The 17,297-nt window shown below is 33.1% G+C and overlaps 1 protein-coding gene and 1 long non-coding RNA gene across 5 annotated transcripts in view; one reads left to right on the top strand and one right to left on the bottom strand.

The window, feature by feature from the left end:
* KLF12 (KLF transcription factor 12) overlaps positions 1 to 17,297 on the top strand; it is a 534,646-nt gene that overhangs the window by 480,837 nt on the left and 36,512 nt on the right. The gene's annotated exons all lie outside the window — the stretch shown is intronic.
* The window catches only part of LOC127553312 (uncharacterized), a 52,465-nt gene that overhangs the window by 332 nt on the left and 34,836 nt on the right, over positions 1 to 17,297 (bottom strand). The window contains exon 2 of the long non-coding RNA XR_007951719.1: positions 14,316 to 14,478. This is a non-coding gene — a long non-coding RNA (uncharacterized LOC127553312). The remainder of the gene's footprint in view (positions 1 to 14,315; positions 14,479 to 17,297) is intronic.

The following is a 17,297-nucleotide window of genomic DNA, read 5'->3' as shown; positions in this document are numbered from 1 at the left end:
GGATTAATTGATCCTGTTTCTATTTGAGAGTTTGCTAGAATTATTAAGACCTGGTAAATCCTCACTGAAATAATTACTGGGTATTTGACTTTTAGTAAGTCATAGGAAGATGAGTGAATAAAGTGCCAGGCCTGAGGGCAGATCTTCTTGAGTTCAGATTGGACCTCAGACACTTCTTAGCTATGTGAACCTGGATAGGTCACTTAACCCTGTTTCAGTTTTCTCATAGTAAGAGCAGTTGGAGAAGGACATGGCAAAACACTCCAGTTTCTTAGACCAGAAAGCCTCAAATAGTGTCTCAGATTAAGACAAAGTAAAACAACTCAATAAAAAGTCATTTTTCCCCCCTCTGGGACTCAGTTTCCTTATCTGTAAAATAGGTCGGATTCTATGACTTCCAAAGTTTTTCCCTTTCAGTTTTGTGTTAGGAGCCTATAAAAATAGAAGGTAATTTGAAAAGAAATGGAATTAATACTCAAGAAGCCTTTGTGGGAATGGTGGCTTTTGAGCTGAACCTTGAAAAAGATAGGGAAACTAAAAGGATTTGAAGAAGATAGTAAATTCCAGGCATTTTCAAATGCATAGGGGCAAATGAGGGAATTTCATGGTTGGTGAACTGAGTTGAGTTGAAACATAAAAAAAAGAAATATTGAGAGAAAAAAGCTAGAAAAGTAGGTTGCAGCCAAATTGTAGAAAGCATTAAATGACAAGATAGAGACTTTGTATTTGATCCTAAAAGAACTAAAACCCCTGAAGGTCTTAGAACTGTTCACTATCAGATCTGTATCGACAGATCTATAATTTATTTTGGTAACTGTTTGAAAGACAAACCAGAAAGGGAAGAGATTGTTGATGGGGAAATCCTTTAAATCCATTTTAAATAAGTTGGGAGCTTAAACTGGGATGATGTTCATGTGGTTGAAAGAAAGAGTTGAGGAGGAAATTAGAATTACATTAGCATTAAAGTCACAAGGATTTTGATTATTTATGGGTGGGGTGAGGGAGAAAAAAGAGTCATTGAGGATTCTGGGATTATTAAACTGATTATTGAATGGAATTGAATTGGTCACTCTTCCCATCTAAAATTCCCTTCCACAACCCTTAGGTATGGAAAAAGCACACCTCTTTATTAGATTGTTCCAAAGTGTATATAAACATTTCAGGTAGCTTGTTGTAAGACTTTTTTTTTTTTTTTTGAACTCTAGAGAGAAGTTTGGAACCTTAAGAGTAGATTGAGATGTTTCTTGATGATTATTGAGTTGGTAATTTTTAAAAATATTTTTTAAAAGATTTGATTGAGATCTGTAAGAATTTCTGATGGCAGAATGGGAGAATAGAAAGGATCTAATAGATGCATAGCTTTAATTGGCCATTGATGCTTCCACCACCAAAAAGTGATTTTTTCCTTAGCAGTTTGTCAAATATTCTTTCTGCCAAAGGAATTGCCTACAAACTGTGAAATTATACACAGACCACTTATACTGAGTTGGAAAAAAAAACCATAGCTAAAAGAAACAATGGGTTCTATTAGCCTTGCCACAGGAAATCTAAAGTGCCAATAGAAAGCAGTAACTATTCCGGTTTCCCTATATATTTTTGTTAGTTTTTGGTCCTAGCCAACTGACCTCTATCATTCCATTTCTATCCTGACACAGCAACAGCATTCATTTCTATGCTTTAGTTGAGATTGCTCTTTGTCACAAGGAATTTTGTCTAGTTAAACTTCAATTCAAACATTTATAAAATAAAAATCTTTATGTAACTTCTTAGAGACAAAGCTATATAAATGGAAAAGATTATACATTGTTTTGAATGTAGAAAATGAGATTCGTAAAAATACCAGAGATTTTGTCCAATTTTGCACTTTATACTTTGCCCCCAATCATGGAATTTTCAGATATCCTTTATGGATGTATAAATCCTACTAGCTTCCTTGGTGCTACTTTTCCTCCATAAGTTTCGGTGTCTGTCACATCATACTGTTCTGCTTTCTCTGTGTACTTTCCTAAAAGACCACCCACACACCAATATGCTTCAGGGACTTTTGCACTTTCACCATATGTTAGAGCAAAAATGTGTTAAATGATGAGGACAGCTTTTCTCAGGATTCTTAGAGGGTTTTTTTTTTTTAATTTTGTTTTGTTTTTAAGATTCCCAATTTCCCTCTACTATCACCATCCACCACCACCCCCCAAATCGTTATTTCCTAATACTACAAGAACATTTGGCAGAAGGAATATAAATAATTGTTTTGAAAAAAAAATATGAGAATTAAAAATGCTTAAGAAGTTGAAATATAATTGGAAACTGAAAGTATCTGGTGGTTATTTTAAATTATTAGCAACATTAAACCTGAATCTACACAAACTCTGAAAACTTTACCTGTATCTCTTCCTAGTCTCATTACCTCTTCACATAGTCAGAGCAGGCATACATTTCCAAAAGTCTGTCATAGATACATGGTCCATGAAAATGGATTATAAGCCATAATTAGTTTGTTCTCTGGGAATTCACTGGACCATTTATGAATAAGCAGCTACCAGTATTTATCTTACTACTATTCATTTTTATTTTAATTCATGTAGCTAATGATTTCCTATCTCCAACATTTTTGATCTCACACTCCCTAACATTGTTCATTTCATTTTGCAAAGTAGGAATTTTTTTAATTAAGTAAAAATTAATTTAATCAATAGTGATTTAGAGCATTTCATATGATGATATATAGTTTTGATTTCTTTATATAAATCTGCCTATTCATATCCTTTCATCATTTATCAATTGGGAAATGACTCATTTTTATAGATCTAACAAGGTTTATTTATATATTTGAAATATCAGACCATCATCTAAGAAACTGTCTATAAATATCTTCTCCCAATTTAGTTTTCCTCCTAATCTTGGCTACGTTGATTTTATTTATACTAAAACTTTTTTATTTTAATGAAATAGAAATATCCATTTTACACCTTTCAATTCTATCTCGTTTATGCATTAGATGTCCTATCTATAAATCTGAAAGGCATTAAGCTTTCCAATTCACATTCCAATTTTCTTATATTTCCTTTTATAACTAAGTCATTTATCCATTTTGAACTTATCTTGGCAAATGGCAATTTTTGCTAGACTGCTTTTTAAAGCTTTCACAACAATTTTTACTAAATAATGAATTCTTATCACCAAAGCTTAAATCTTTACATATGTCAAATACAAGATTACTATAATCATTTGCTAGTGTGTAGTATATGTCTACTCTCTTCCACTGATTTACCTATTTCTGAGGCAGAACCAGATACGTTTTTAATTATGTAAAACATTTCCATTTAGTCATTTTATATAAAAATTTTCTAATAACAGGAAAAATGAAAGAAAAAAGTTTTAGAATGGCATGCTTCAGTCTATATTCAATCAAGATAAGTTCTTTCTCTGGAGTTCTTTCTCTATGCTTCATCATTAGTTCCTAGGATTTTCTTGGATCACTATATTGCTGAAAATAACCAAATCATGGAAAAATATCAATTGCTCATGGGTAGGCAGAGCTAATATAATGAAAAATGGCTATTCTACCTAAATTAGTTTACTTATTCAGTGTCATATCAGACTGACCAAAAAAATATTTTATGGAGCATAAAAATAATAATATTCATCTAGGAAAAAAAAAAGATTTATCTATCAGATCTTTGGAAAGGGGAGAAATTTATGATCAAAGAAGAACTAGAGAACATTATGAAATGCAAAATGAATAATTTTAATGGCATTAAATTTAAAATCAGACAGTATTAGAAGAGAAATGGGAAGGCTGGAAACAATTTTTACAGCCAATATTTTTGATAAACGCCTTATTTCTAAAATATATAGAGAACTGATAAAATTTTATAAGAAAATAAGCCATTCCCAATTGATAAATGGCTAAAGGATATGAACAATTTTCAGATGAAGAAATTAAAACCGTCTATATTATGAAAAAAATGCTCAAAATCACTATTGATTAGAGAAATGTAAATTAAAACAACTCTTGAGGTACTACTTCATACCTCAGGTTGGCTAAGATGATAGGAAAAAATAATGGTAAATGTTGGAGGAAATGCAAGAAAACCAGGACATTAATGTAATCTACATTCTGGAGAGCAATCTAGATTTATGCCCAAGAAGCTATCAAACTACACATACCCTTTGACCCATGTAATGACCGCGTATTTAAAATCAGCCGGAGTCAGGAACTCAGGTTAAGGGAAAAATCTTCAATCTTTATTGAAGTGAAGAGGTGAAAAAAGATTGCGATAGCAATATGGGCAAGAAGGATTGCGATAGCAATCTGGGCAACTGCGACAGGAAGCCAGCTAGCAGAGCGAGAGAGATGTCTGAGCTCTCCTCCCCTTCCTTTTTCACTCCCCTGCCTCCACCCACCAGAATCGTCATTTCCTATACAACACATCAGGACTTGCACAAAGAGTGGGCGGGGACCATTCTTTCTCCAAGCTTATATATTAATAGAGTATGGTCCAATTACTATTTAGCCTCATGTGCTTGGGACCTCAGTGCATCAAATCAAGACTCAGCCCATTATAGACCCAGCAGTGCCATTACTGGGCTTGCATCCCAAAAAATCATCATAAAAATGATCATAGAAAAGGGAAAAGGATCTACATGTGCAAAAATGTTTGTGGGAGCCCTTTTGGTAGTGACAAGAAACTGGAAACTGAATAGATGCCCATCAATTGGAGAACGAATGTTATGGAATATTATTGTACAAAAAAAAATGAAGAAAAGACTGAATTTTGAAAGGCTTAGAAAGATCTACATAAACTGATGCTGAATGAAGCAAGCAGAACCAGAAAAACATTGTACACACCAATAGCAGATTGTGCGATGATCAACTGATAGACTTGTTTCTTCTCAATGGTTAAATGTCCTAAAGCAATACCAATAAACTTTGGATGGAAAATGCCATTGGCATCCAGATTGAGAACTGAATATAGATCAACACATATTAATTTCACTTTTTCCTTTTCTCGTGATTTTTCCCTTTGTTCCGATTTTTCTCTTCCAACACGATTCATATAAAAATATGTAAAAAATGAATCTGTGTATATAACCAAGAAATGTTTTTAAATGTAACTGGGGAAATACAGAATAGCTAAGTCATTCATAGTTCTTCATCAAACAATATTACTGTGTAAACATTTTCCTGGGTCTGTTCTGTACACTATGCATCAATTAGAATTTTTCCAGATTTTTTGGAGGGGAAATCATCTTGCTTCTCATTTCTGATGACACAATAATATTCCATTACAATCATATACCACAACTTGTTTGGTCATTTGCCAATATATGGGCATACCCTCAATTTCCAATTAGCCATCACAGAAAAAGCTGCAATAAATATTTCTATACTTATAGGTCTTTCCCCTTTTTGGGATATCTTTGGGATATAGATCTCAATTGGTATTGCTGGGTTAAAGAGTATGCACAATTTTATAGCCCTCTGGATATATATAGTTCCAAATTATTCTCCAGTGATTGGATCAGTGCATAACTCCACCAACAGTGTAGTCATGTCCCAGTTTTTCCACATTCCCCTCCAATATCCAAAGTTTTTCTATTTTGTCATATTAACCAATCTGATAAGTGTGAAGTGGCACCTCAGAATTGCTTTAATTTGCATTTCTCTGATTCATAAGAATTTAGGGTGTTTTTTCATATGATTATAGATAGCTTTGACTTCTTTATCTGAAAACTGCCTGTTCATATCCTTTAACCACTTCTCAATTGGGGAATGACTTGTATTTTTAAAAATTTATTCAGTTTTCTTATCAGATAGTTTTGATAATCACTAAACCCAGTATAGTTTAAGATCTGGTACTGCTAAATCTCCTTGCTTTACTGTTTCTTTTTTCCCATTAATTCCTTTAATATATTTTTTTTTGTTCTCCCAAATAAAATTTATTATTTTTCCTAGTTCAGTAAATGTTTTTTTTTGATAATTTAATGTTGATGTCATTGAAAAAATAAGTTTAGATTAAAATGTCATTTTTATTTTATTGCCTCTGTCTACCCATAAAAAATTAAAATTTCTTCAATTATTCAAATCTCACTTTATTTGTATATGTACATGGAGTTCTTATGTTTGTTTTAGTAGGTACACTCTCAGGTATTTTATACTATCTACAATTATTTTAAATGGAGTATCTCTTACTATCTCTTCTTGCAGAATTTTCTTGGGATATAGATAAATGCTAAAGATTTATGTGGATTTATTACACATCCTTCTGTTTTCCTAAAATTATTATTTTCTCTAACTTTTTTTAGTTAAATCTTTAGGATTTTCCAAGTATGTCATCATATTGTGTGCAAAAAAGAGAAAGTTTTATTACTTCCTTGCCTGGTCTTGAGTCCTTTCTTTTTCTTTTCTTTTTGCTATTGCTAGCATTTTTAAAATAATATTGGTAATAATAGACATCCTTGTTTCAGTCCTGATCTTATTGGTAAGATCCTGATACAGCTAATTCACATTACAAATATACTTGACTAAGGGTTTTAGGTAGATGCTTCTCAGTATAAGGAAAAATTCTTATATACCTATGCTTTCAAGTATTTTTAATAGGAATAGATGTAGTATTTTATCAAAAGGGTAAAATGGGAATGAGAATATTTGCACAATCCCCCTCTTCATCCCCCCCAAGTTGCTGTGATGATCAAATGAATATGTGCATGTGTACATACATAATTTATAACTAAACCTTTATGTAAAAATACTGCCTCATCTCTGTTTTCCATACGATCACATGCTTACTTTTAGATATCTTTTTTATGAAATTTATATGCCTTGTTTCTCTATCTAGGCTGTAAACTCTCAGAGAAAGGAATTAATTTCGTATCTCTCCACATTATTACCTAATAACATGTCAAGCACTCAGTAGGCATTTAATTAATGCATGATTAATTATTGAACTTTTTAATGAAATTTATACTGTTTTTGCTTTAGTGATTAAGATATTTTTCTATGAATATGTGATGAACTAAGACATAGTTTTCAGCTCCTTCAGTGTCACAGGAAATGGTTGTCAGTTATGTGCCTTAATGCACCAAGTATGCATGACTGATGTAATAATCTGAGAACCTCTTTGAGAAGCCATTAAGAAAAAAAGACACTTAATTAGTGCTCATCAAAATTGTACAAATGACTTCTGATCAATCCGCTGTGGATAAAGCAATGTTTTAGATAAATGGCATTTTGTCAGGTGTCTTGATATGTTTATTAGACAAATGCATTTAGGAAGAAAGACTCAAAACTGTACAAGGTGTATAGAAAGGCATAATTTGCATTGCCCAATTAAAAAAAAAGTAGAAAACTATCTTCATTGGTAATTGGAAAAAATAAAATACTATTAAATTGGAGGTGGGGGAGGTGGGAACTAAAATCAAGTTGGAAGAAGTTTACCCAGCAAATCATAATAGCAGGCTTTTAAAAGCACTCCACATAATGGAGAGAGTGCTGATTCTGGAGTCAGCAGGACCTGAGTTCAAATTCAGACTCAGATACTTTCTAGCCCTGGGTTAACCAGTTTGCCTTGGTTTCCTCAGCTATAAAATAAGCTGGAAAAGGAAATAGCAAATCACAATAGCAATCTTTGGAAAGAAAACCCCAGTTGAAGTCATGAAGAGTTGGACATGACTGAACAACAAACAGCAGTACTTTTTGAAGATCGCATAGAATTGCTTTGATAGGTAGAAATTAAGTTTCCATGATGTAAAACTGTAGAATTTTAAGTTTGGAAAAGAACTTTAGGATTATTTCCACTCCCACTCCCACATCATTTTATAGAACAAAAAAAAAAGGTAGAGGAGTTATGAATTAGCCGTGGTCACAAAACTGGTTAATTCGTGTCTTCTAACTTCAATTTTATATTACATTGTAAATTGAACATGGTATCAAACTCTCTAGAGAACCTAGAAGCCTTAAAGGAATACCTTATCTTAGCAAGTATCCCCTTAAACGACTTGCCTAAACTAATACATATACTCTCACAATCAGGAAAGAAGGAAAATAATCTAATAGATGAAATACAACTAGACTCTCTTTTAGTTTGTGACTTCATATATTCAGCAATTTCATTAAACACCTTATGGTAGCATGCATCCTAGGCTATCTCTAGTCATCTTGATCAATATCTTACCACTGATAGCTCTAGAGGGGATTTGCACAGTTCTCCATCACTTTGATCTAACTCACTTGCATATTATGACATCATCTCCTCCTGATGGAGGACAGTGGACAAATGGACAAACAACAGTTAAGCACCTACTATATGCTAAGAGCTGGACATGTAGAGACATAGTTTAGAGGCAGGTAGCTCAATAGTAGAGTGCTGGACATGAAATCAGGAAAATCTGAATTCCAGTTCATTCTCAAATATTTTTCCAGGCTGTGTGATCATGCCTTATTACCTATGCTTTAATTTCTTCATGTCTAAAATGAGGATAATAATATCATCTACCTCCCAAGGTTATTATGAGAATAAAATGAGATTATATTTGTGAAGCATTAGTTACCTATAAAGCACTATTTTAAGTAGCTATTATTATCTATATTAACTAGCTATTATTATTAGATAAGCCTGGATCTCACAGGCTATTTTGGAATAAGAAGCAAACTGAAAGCTGAATTAGGCACTTTGTTTTTTAAGGACATGAGAGAAATATAAAATATAGTGATAGGTGAGGTTGAAGGAGAAAACTCTCTTTTGGGAGCTACAGAAAGACTTTATGAAGGAAGTAACATTTGAATTGGGAATTAAAGAATTGTTAGAATTCAGAGAGGTAGCAGTAGAAGAAAGATTACAATTATACTTAAAAGACAAAAAACATATAAAACCTAAAAAGGACAGAATGTCTGCCTTGCTCATGCTAAATAAAATGTATTGAGTTCCACAGTGATTACTTTTGTGAGCACATCAGCCCTAGAAAATGTGTTGCATGGGTCTTTAGTTCACCTTGAAGTTAGCACTTCAAAGGAAAAAATACAAATAGGGCTTCATTGAACTCCCCCCCAAAAAAAAAAATTTAGAAAGAGAGGAAAGGCTCAGTCATGTACCATTTCCCCCCACAAGCCATAAGTTTATTTTTCCCTAATGCTTTGAAAAATTTCTGATTTTGTTGTTGTAAATTAGAACAATCAGATAGGATTCCACCAGTCTTGGAAAGTCACCTCCATATTGTGTCCTGAAAGTAGGTTGTTGATGCAGACTTTTTATTATAAGAAATTAATATATAATTTTTAAACAATCTTTAATGTACGGAGTAAATCTTTTCAGGAAGATTTATGGAAAGACATGAATAAAAATCAGAATGAGGAAGTGGGGTTGAGTTCTGATCTCTATCTGCAGAGAAAACCCACACCAATGAGATAAGTAACATACTGAGGAGAAATGATTCATTCATTTTCATACATAGAATAAAAAGAACTTCAAATCAAACAAGTAGCTATTTCTCTCCTAGAATAAATGAGATTCTATAAATATTAATAATAGCATAATATAGTGTTTTAAGGTTTACAAAGTACTTTACATATGTTCACTTGTATGTTGAAGATTATGGTACTTCTGATCATAGATTTAGTGGTGGAAGGGCCAGATCTTCATTGTCATATAGACCAATGTTCAGATATTACAGATGAGAAAAAGGAGGTCCAGGATAAGGATTCAGACCTAGGTTTCTGTTGCCAAATGCAATGTTTTTTTCCACTACATCCTTTTATATATGTTTGAATATGTACAAAGGTTTCCCAGTACAGAACATCATTCACTGTATTCCTCTGTGCTTTTTATTATACATGCCCTGGGATTTCATTTTTGCTGATACCCTCCTCTTAGCCCCCCTATTTATTTAAATGTTTTTATCAATAATACTTTGGTTACCACATCATTTAGGAACGATATCATCCAGCCAGGAACTGGAAGGTGTCTTTTTATAGCTAACCAGTCATGTGACCTTGGCCACCTCTTTTACACACACATAAAAACAGTACATCTTTGATTTACACATATGTACACATGTAGGAGAATTTGTCTATTAAATAAATTAAGCATTAAGTATTAATATAGTGTATATTAATAAATAGTTCCTGAACATGACCCATGTACATTGTATGTTAACAAATAGTTCTTGTACATGACTCCTGCCCAATATATAAATTGCTACTTGAGACTTAAAGTTGTTTTGTTTTGTTACTATGTAGATATAGATCTTCTCAATATGGAAATTTATAATAATTCTGATTTGTCTTATGGTTGATGTCATATTTATTTTAGAGAAAAATATACATTCACATTTGAACTACCATAAAATGTTGAGTCTTCTAACATAAAAACCTATAAATGATTCCAAGAGTGGGACAGATGGCCGTTATTTTATATCATCAGCTAGGGCAATCAAATATTTAATGAATTGAGTATAACTTCTCTGAGAAGGGAAAAGGTGATTTTACAAACTCTGGGCTTTGTAAAGAAAATATTCTTGATTAATGTTGTTGGCCTAATTAACTATTTGAAAATTATTTTATCATTTTCCATAAAAAGGATTTAAGTTATGATTGATCTTCTGGGGACAAGAAAAGAGACCTTTAAAAGATGGATTAGGCAAAACTAACCTTGCCAGATGTCCAAAGACAATCATGTATATATTGGGGAAAACAATCCAATAGAAACAGAGATCAAAACAGTCTGTTTTAGCATTGTAGAACCTTAGTGTTAGAAGGGACTTAATGCCTTTTGACTTGACTTAGCATGATCTCAAGCCCATCATTCTCCTGGTAATTCTCCTTTGGACCTCAAATAATTTGTCAAGAATTTTCCTAAAAATGTAGTGTCTAAAAGTGATTATGATATTCAGAATTATAATCTGTCTTAGGTTGAGTTCAGTGGAGCATTCACTTAGTGTATTCTGTTTGTAGGAAATGCAAACTTTAGTTCATACAAGGAAAAATCTCAAATTATTGTCACATTCAAGACCCTCTGCACTCTGATCTTCATTTAGCATTGTTACTTTTTTTCCCTGTAAGGAATTATCTGAATAGTTTGCTCTCTTCTCTCTTCTCTGGATCACCCTCACTGATTCATATATCCTTGTGTTTGTTCAGGATATTTACAATTTTTGGAAAGCTAATGCCCCATCCTTTTGTTGCGTGGTACTTTTTTTAATTGTATAGACTCTTTATAACCCCATTTGGGGTTTTCTTGGAAAAGGTATAGAATGGTTTTCATTTACTTCTCCAACTTATTTTACAGATGAGGAAACGGAGGCAACCAGATCACATAGCTAGGAAGTATTTGAGTAAAGAGCAACCACTGCACCACCTTTTGGCCCCATTCTTACTAAAAATTAATTCTGACCTGACCTTCAAGGCCCAATTTAAAATCTACCTTTGAAAAGCTTTCTTAGAACACTATCTCCCAGACTAATTTCTCTTTCTTTTGAACTCCTATATATTTATAAAATATTCTACAATTGTAATTTATGAAATATTTAGGAATTTATGAAATATTCAACTACAATTTGATCATTCTATCACAATGGCACAGAATGGATAACTAGTATTTAGTAGACTTACCGCATCAGATTTAGATTAGCAGTGTATTTCTAGCATTTTTTACATTTTTATTTTGTTATTAAAACAAAAAAGAAAAAAAAAGTCCAGAAACCAAGGGAAATTTAAATATGAAAAACTGAGCAATATTTGTCAGTATTTAAAATATGCTCTCTTACATTGTTGTAATAATAATAGCTAGATTCTACATATAATACATTAAGGCTTACAAAATGCTTAAAAATAATGTTATCTCATTTTATCTTCACAGCAATCCTGGGGAGTGGATGTTATTATAATTCTGATTTTACAGATGAGGAAACTGAGAAACAAGAGAGTGAGTTGCCCAGGGGTCTCATAGTTAGGAAATGACTGAGGCTGGATTTAAATACAGATCTTCCTAACTTCAGGTTCAGCATTCATTGCACTATATGACTCTTTAATTATTTGTATGAATGTCATGTCTCTTGTAAGCTCCTTAAGGATAGAGATTGTTCCATTAAAATCCTCTGCAAAAAACATTTTTTGCAGAATTATTGTGGAGTTCATCTAATGAAGTAAAAAGGTATTTCCAAATAAAGTTATATCATTTGCATTATTGAAAAGTTATGGACCATCTCAAGTGTTAAGAAAAATAATGACCACAAATGAATTAAGATTCTGCACCCTAAAAAAAAAAGTTTGGAAATAAGCAAACCTGCAGTTATATGGGATGTGAGATGTTCAAAACAATTACAGAATACCATCCTAATTAAGAATTCAGTTGGTCTCTTTTATACCTTGAAAAATAAAGTCCTGGACATATAACTAATCAGGAATGCAATAAGCTAGGTCATCAGGAGTGTAAGTTGCTAACTCAGTAAGCCTTGTCGAGTGACCTGAAAGAACTCAATAAATGTTAATTGACTGCATAAGCAAAAGTTATGTTTTGGGGGTTTCATTTTCTGAACGAGGTACCTGGCCTTTAGAATTATGTCTTGGACTATGTATAATGAAATTCAATATCCATTAAAGTCTGTTGATTTTATGAGCTTTTTGTTCTAAATTGCTTAGTGCTTATCTGTGAAAATAGGTGGTGGAGGTGGTTGTTTTTTTCCCCTAAAAATGTCTCTGCTTTTATTCCCAGTTCGAAGTTTCACTTGTCTAAGAAAGGCAGACAATTACATCATGCCCTTTTAGAACTTAAATGTTCTTTATAATAGAAATTCACTTAAATCCAATGTCCATTTATTGAGCTCTTACTGTATGCTCAGAAATTTTATATTTGGCCCTTAAAGTACTATTAACATTAGACACTTGGTGAATTTCTCAGGAAAAATAAAGGCAAAGTATTGCCAAATATAATTTTCCACTTGATGAACTGAGCAGAGGAATTGATACTGTCTCCTGGGCTTCTCATTAGAAAGACTACTCCTCTAGGAATCAGAAGATCCCAGCTCTATACTCAGTTTTACTATTGAATATCTTTTAGGAATTAACCTCATATGATCCAAGACAATTTCAGTAGACTTGTGATAGAAAGTGCCATCTGCATCCAGAGAAAGAACTATTGAAACTGAAAATGGATCAGAGCATAATATTTTTACCTTTTGTTTGTTGTTTTTATTTGTTTTTTTTCTTTCTTTTCTCATTTTGCCAGACAATTAAAGGTCAAATGCCTTGCCCAAGGTCATCCAGTTAGGAAGTGACCGAGGGTGGATTTGAATTCAGGTTTTCCTTGACTTTTAGTCCAGTGCTCTGTTTATTAAGCCACTGGTATTCAGGTATTTATCAGCTGAGATCCTATTTTCAGATACAGGTAAATTGAATTTGTTCGGATTTTTTGATTGGTGCTAATGAGAAGCAACATATTTTTAAGAAAGCACATTGAATTTTTTTTTTTTTTAGGAGACAGGTGATTTAGAGGACTATAGATTTAGAACTCACTCAAAAAGAAACATTAGAGATCACCTAATCTAGTGCTTCTCAATATTTTTTGTTCTTCGAATCCTTCCAACAAAAACAATGTGTGGTGAATCCCTGGGGTAATTTAATAGACTATTCATAATATGATTTATAATTTTTTTTTTTTTTTACTAAAACACCAGTAAAGAAGTTTTAATGCAAATTCCACAGACCATCTTTGGGAACCTCACAGGGGTTCACAAAATACTAAATAGGAATCTCCATTCTAACCCATTCCTTTTATTTTATCAAGAAGGAAACTTGAGACTCAAGGAAATTAAGTGTTTTGCACAGCATCACACTGGTAGAGTCTGGATATGAACCCAGGACCTCTGTGTCTCAATCCAGCTTTCTTTTCAGCAAATTACTCTGCCTTACAATGATATCACCCATTTCTCTTCCCTAAGTAAAGAAGTCTTAGATTACACATATAGAATATTGCAGACATTGTCAAACACAATTTCTGTGTCATATGTTTTTGCTTAGTTGTTTGTTTCTGTTATAAGGAAATATTCTGGAGGGGGCAGAATATTGGGAAAATACTGTAGGGTTACAATAAAAAGTACCAATACAATATTTTTTTAAACAAAGAGTATCAATCAAGATGCTTCAGTTCCAATCTTAACATCTGCCCCCAAGGAACTGTGAGCTTAGGGGTAAATTACTTAGGCTCTTTGGGGCTCATTTTTCTCATCTTTGACAGTTTGAAACTAGCCTATGATTTTATTATAACTACTTTTCACCACATTCCCCAAAGGCAAAGTAAGCAAACTTTGAAGACAGTTACCTGTGTAAAAAAGGGGAGGCAGGCAGATGTTTCATCTTCAGCTGCATAATTTTTCTAAATTTAAATACAAGGTCTCCCAAGGTGACCTACAATCTACTTCTTCACAGGAGAAGAAAACATCAGTCTGTTGCTGATTGAAGATAGAAATTTGATTTCACTCTTCCTTAAAAAAAAAATCAAGGAAAGACTTGTCAATAAGTTCTACTTGGTCTTTTATTTATATTTCCCTGTTCTAGTCATAAAAGCATTTTAATAATTTATGTAAATCTTAAGTACGACATAGCTAACTTGATATCATTCAGTGTTCGTTAATAAAATAAACCTCTAGTGTAAAATTGTTCTTGCTAATGATCAGCATAAAGTAGATAAAGGCATGTTTTTGACTGTTACTTCTAAGTTGATTATGTAATTGAGTTTAGAGGGATCATTTCATTAGACTTGTACATTTGGAGCATTTTGTATGTTTCTTGTATTTTAAAACAATGAGTTGGATGCTCATTATGACATTGCCTGTTTCTGTGGATCATGCCAGGTTGTACCTCATTTTTTACCCTATTTTTGTTTACCTTATTCTTCTGATATTTTAGAATTTGGTAATTTGGATTTTTTTTTTGGTATTTCAGAAACAAGATATTTTGGACCATTTCTAGAAGAATACACATTAAACCAAATGCTACTTTATAATAAATAGCATCCTAGCAAGGTTTGGTGGTAGGGAATATTTGATATACTTCCCACTGTGATAACATAGATGACTTTATTTGACAGCCTTTGAATTACTAATATCAAGTGACACATAAAACAGAAATGGATGCTTCTCAGGGATGACTTTGCCATTGTTATGGACATGACTTCAGTTGCTAGAAAGATTCTTCTTGGAAAATAAGATTTTCACTATGATCTGTTGTACTGATTACTTCAAACCCTAGAATTCCACAGCATCCTAAGTGAAATGCAGAATCACTCAAAAAAAAAAAAAAAAGGTTTAACTATTCACAGAGTAAAAATCAACTGGATGACAAATGGCCCTTGCATACTATGCAGTTGGATGGACAATTCATAGAACTTACCCATTACATCACATATATGTTGGATAGACTGTGAAATTAGTAATGAACTAAGTCTAGAATTGCACAGGAAGAAAGAAAAGGACTGTATTTCCTTGTGGAAAGTACAAAATTCTTTTAATGCTCCCCCAACTTATATGTGAAACAAAGCTTAATTTAAAAAGAATTAAATTTATTCAAATCCCTAGCTTTCTTCATAACTTGTTTCAAATGCCACCTCTTATATTATTCTTAGAACTGCCAGTTCCCCCCCACTCTGCACTCTCCTTATAGTTACTTCTATGTGCACATTTTGTCTCCCACCAATATTACCAGAAATTTTTGAACTTGAAGTCAGGAAGACTCATCTTCCTGAGTTCAACTCTGTCCTCAGACACTTACTATGTGTGTGACTCTAGGCAAGTTACTGAAAGCCATTTTCCTGTTTCTTCATCTGTAAAATAAGGTGTAAAATAAGGTAAAATTCTCTCATCCATTTGTATCCTGGTGCCAAACAAAATGGGAACACTCTTTCTCTCCTTTTTCTATATTCTAGCCTGATTAACTTTCCTAATGGAGAGGCAACTAGTTGGCCCAGTGGATATATTATGCAAGATTTGGAATACTGTTGTGCTAAAAGATAAGATTAGAAAAACATGAAAAATGTGAAGTATTACAGAATTAAAGAACTGAGCAGAACCAAGAGAATGTTGTATACAGTAATAACAATGTCATTGAAAAAGTAACTGTCAATGACCAACCTATTCTGAATATTATGGTTATTCTAATAAACTAAAAGACTTGGGAGGGAAAATTGTATCCATCTCAAGAAAAAGAAGTAATATATGGAAATATGTATTGTGTGGTCCCACATATATTAACATATCTGTACCCATTGTTGTTCTTCTCTGTTTCAGGGATTGGGAAAGAGGGAGACAGCTTGCAACTCAAAATGTAACAAAAAATAAAATTTTAAGTAGAAAAGGAGGAAAAAAAGAAAGTAGTAGAGATGGGTGGTGATGGTAATGATAATGATGATTGCCTCAGATATTTGCTAGCTGTCTGGTCTTAGAAAAATTACCTGATCTCTATAATTCCTTAATATTCTCATCTGCAAAAAGAAGAGTTGGACTCTACAGCCTCTAAGATCTCTTTCAACCTAAATCTATGATATTTGTCACTTTTCTACTGAAAAATTTCAGTAACTCTTTTTTGGCTTTTTAGAGAAATCACAGTTTTGTCAGCCTAGGATCCAGTCTCCTGCAAATTTTGGTTCTGGCTTATTTCTCCTGAGGTACCTAACGCTGCTCCTAATATTATAACCTGAATTCCAGGCAAACTCGTTTACTTGCCTTTACTTGAATTTCCCTTATATATTCCCACTTTCCTCCATTCTACCTACCTAGGAGTGTCAACACCCCCAGGTCTCTGGTCTCTTTCAAGATCTGATATTAAATGCCGACTCTTCCACAGATTTCCCTGATCTCCCTTACCCTAGGTGAAAGTGATCGCCCAACGTTTCATTTGTTCTCACATGTTTCTCCATTCTATTTTGTGCTAGAGCCTTTGTATAAATCTCTAATCTTCATTATGTGATTTCTAAATCCTGCAAAGTTCAGTTGTCATGTATCAGTCGTATCTGACTGTCATCCCATTTGAGGTTTTCTTAGCAAAGATCCTGGAATGAGCCAGTTCCTTCTCTTAACTCATTTTTTACAGATGAGGAGACTGAGGCAAACAAAGTTAAATGGCTGAGTCTGGATTTGAACTTATGAAGATGAGTCTTTCTGACTCCAGGCCCAGCATTCTATCCCTTGTGCATTATAGCTGCCCTCCTTCAAGGTTGAAGACCATCCTTATAATAGTCCCAGTGCCTGGCACAGTGTCTGAAACTTAGTCTTACTTGAGGGAATAAAAACAGTATTATGCTGGCAGT

This window comes from Antechinus flavipes, chromosome 3 (genome assembly GCF_016432865.1).
Source record: "Antechinus flavipes isolate AdamAnt ecotype Samford, QLD, Australia chromosome 3, AdamAnt_v2, whole genome shotgun sequence".
In the NCBI taxonomy this organism is placed as follows: Eukaryota; Metazoa; Chordata; class Mammalia; order Dasyuromorphia; family Dasyuridae; genus Antechinus; species Antechinus flavipes.
The sequence above is the reverse complement of the archived record's forward strand: the minus strand, read 5'-3'. Positions and strand labels throughout refer to the sequence as shown.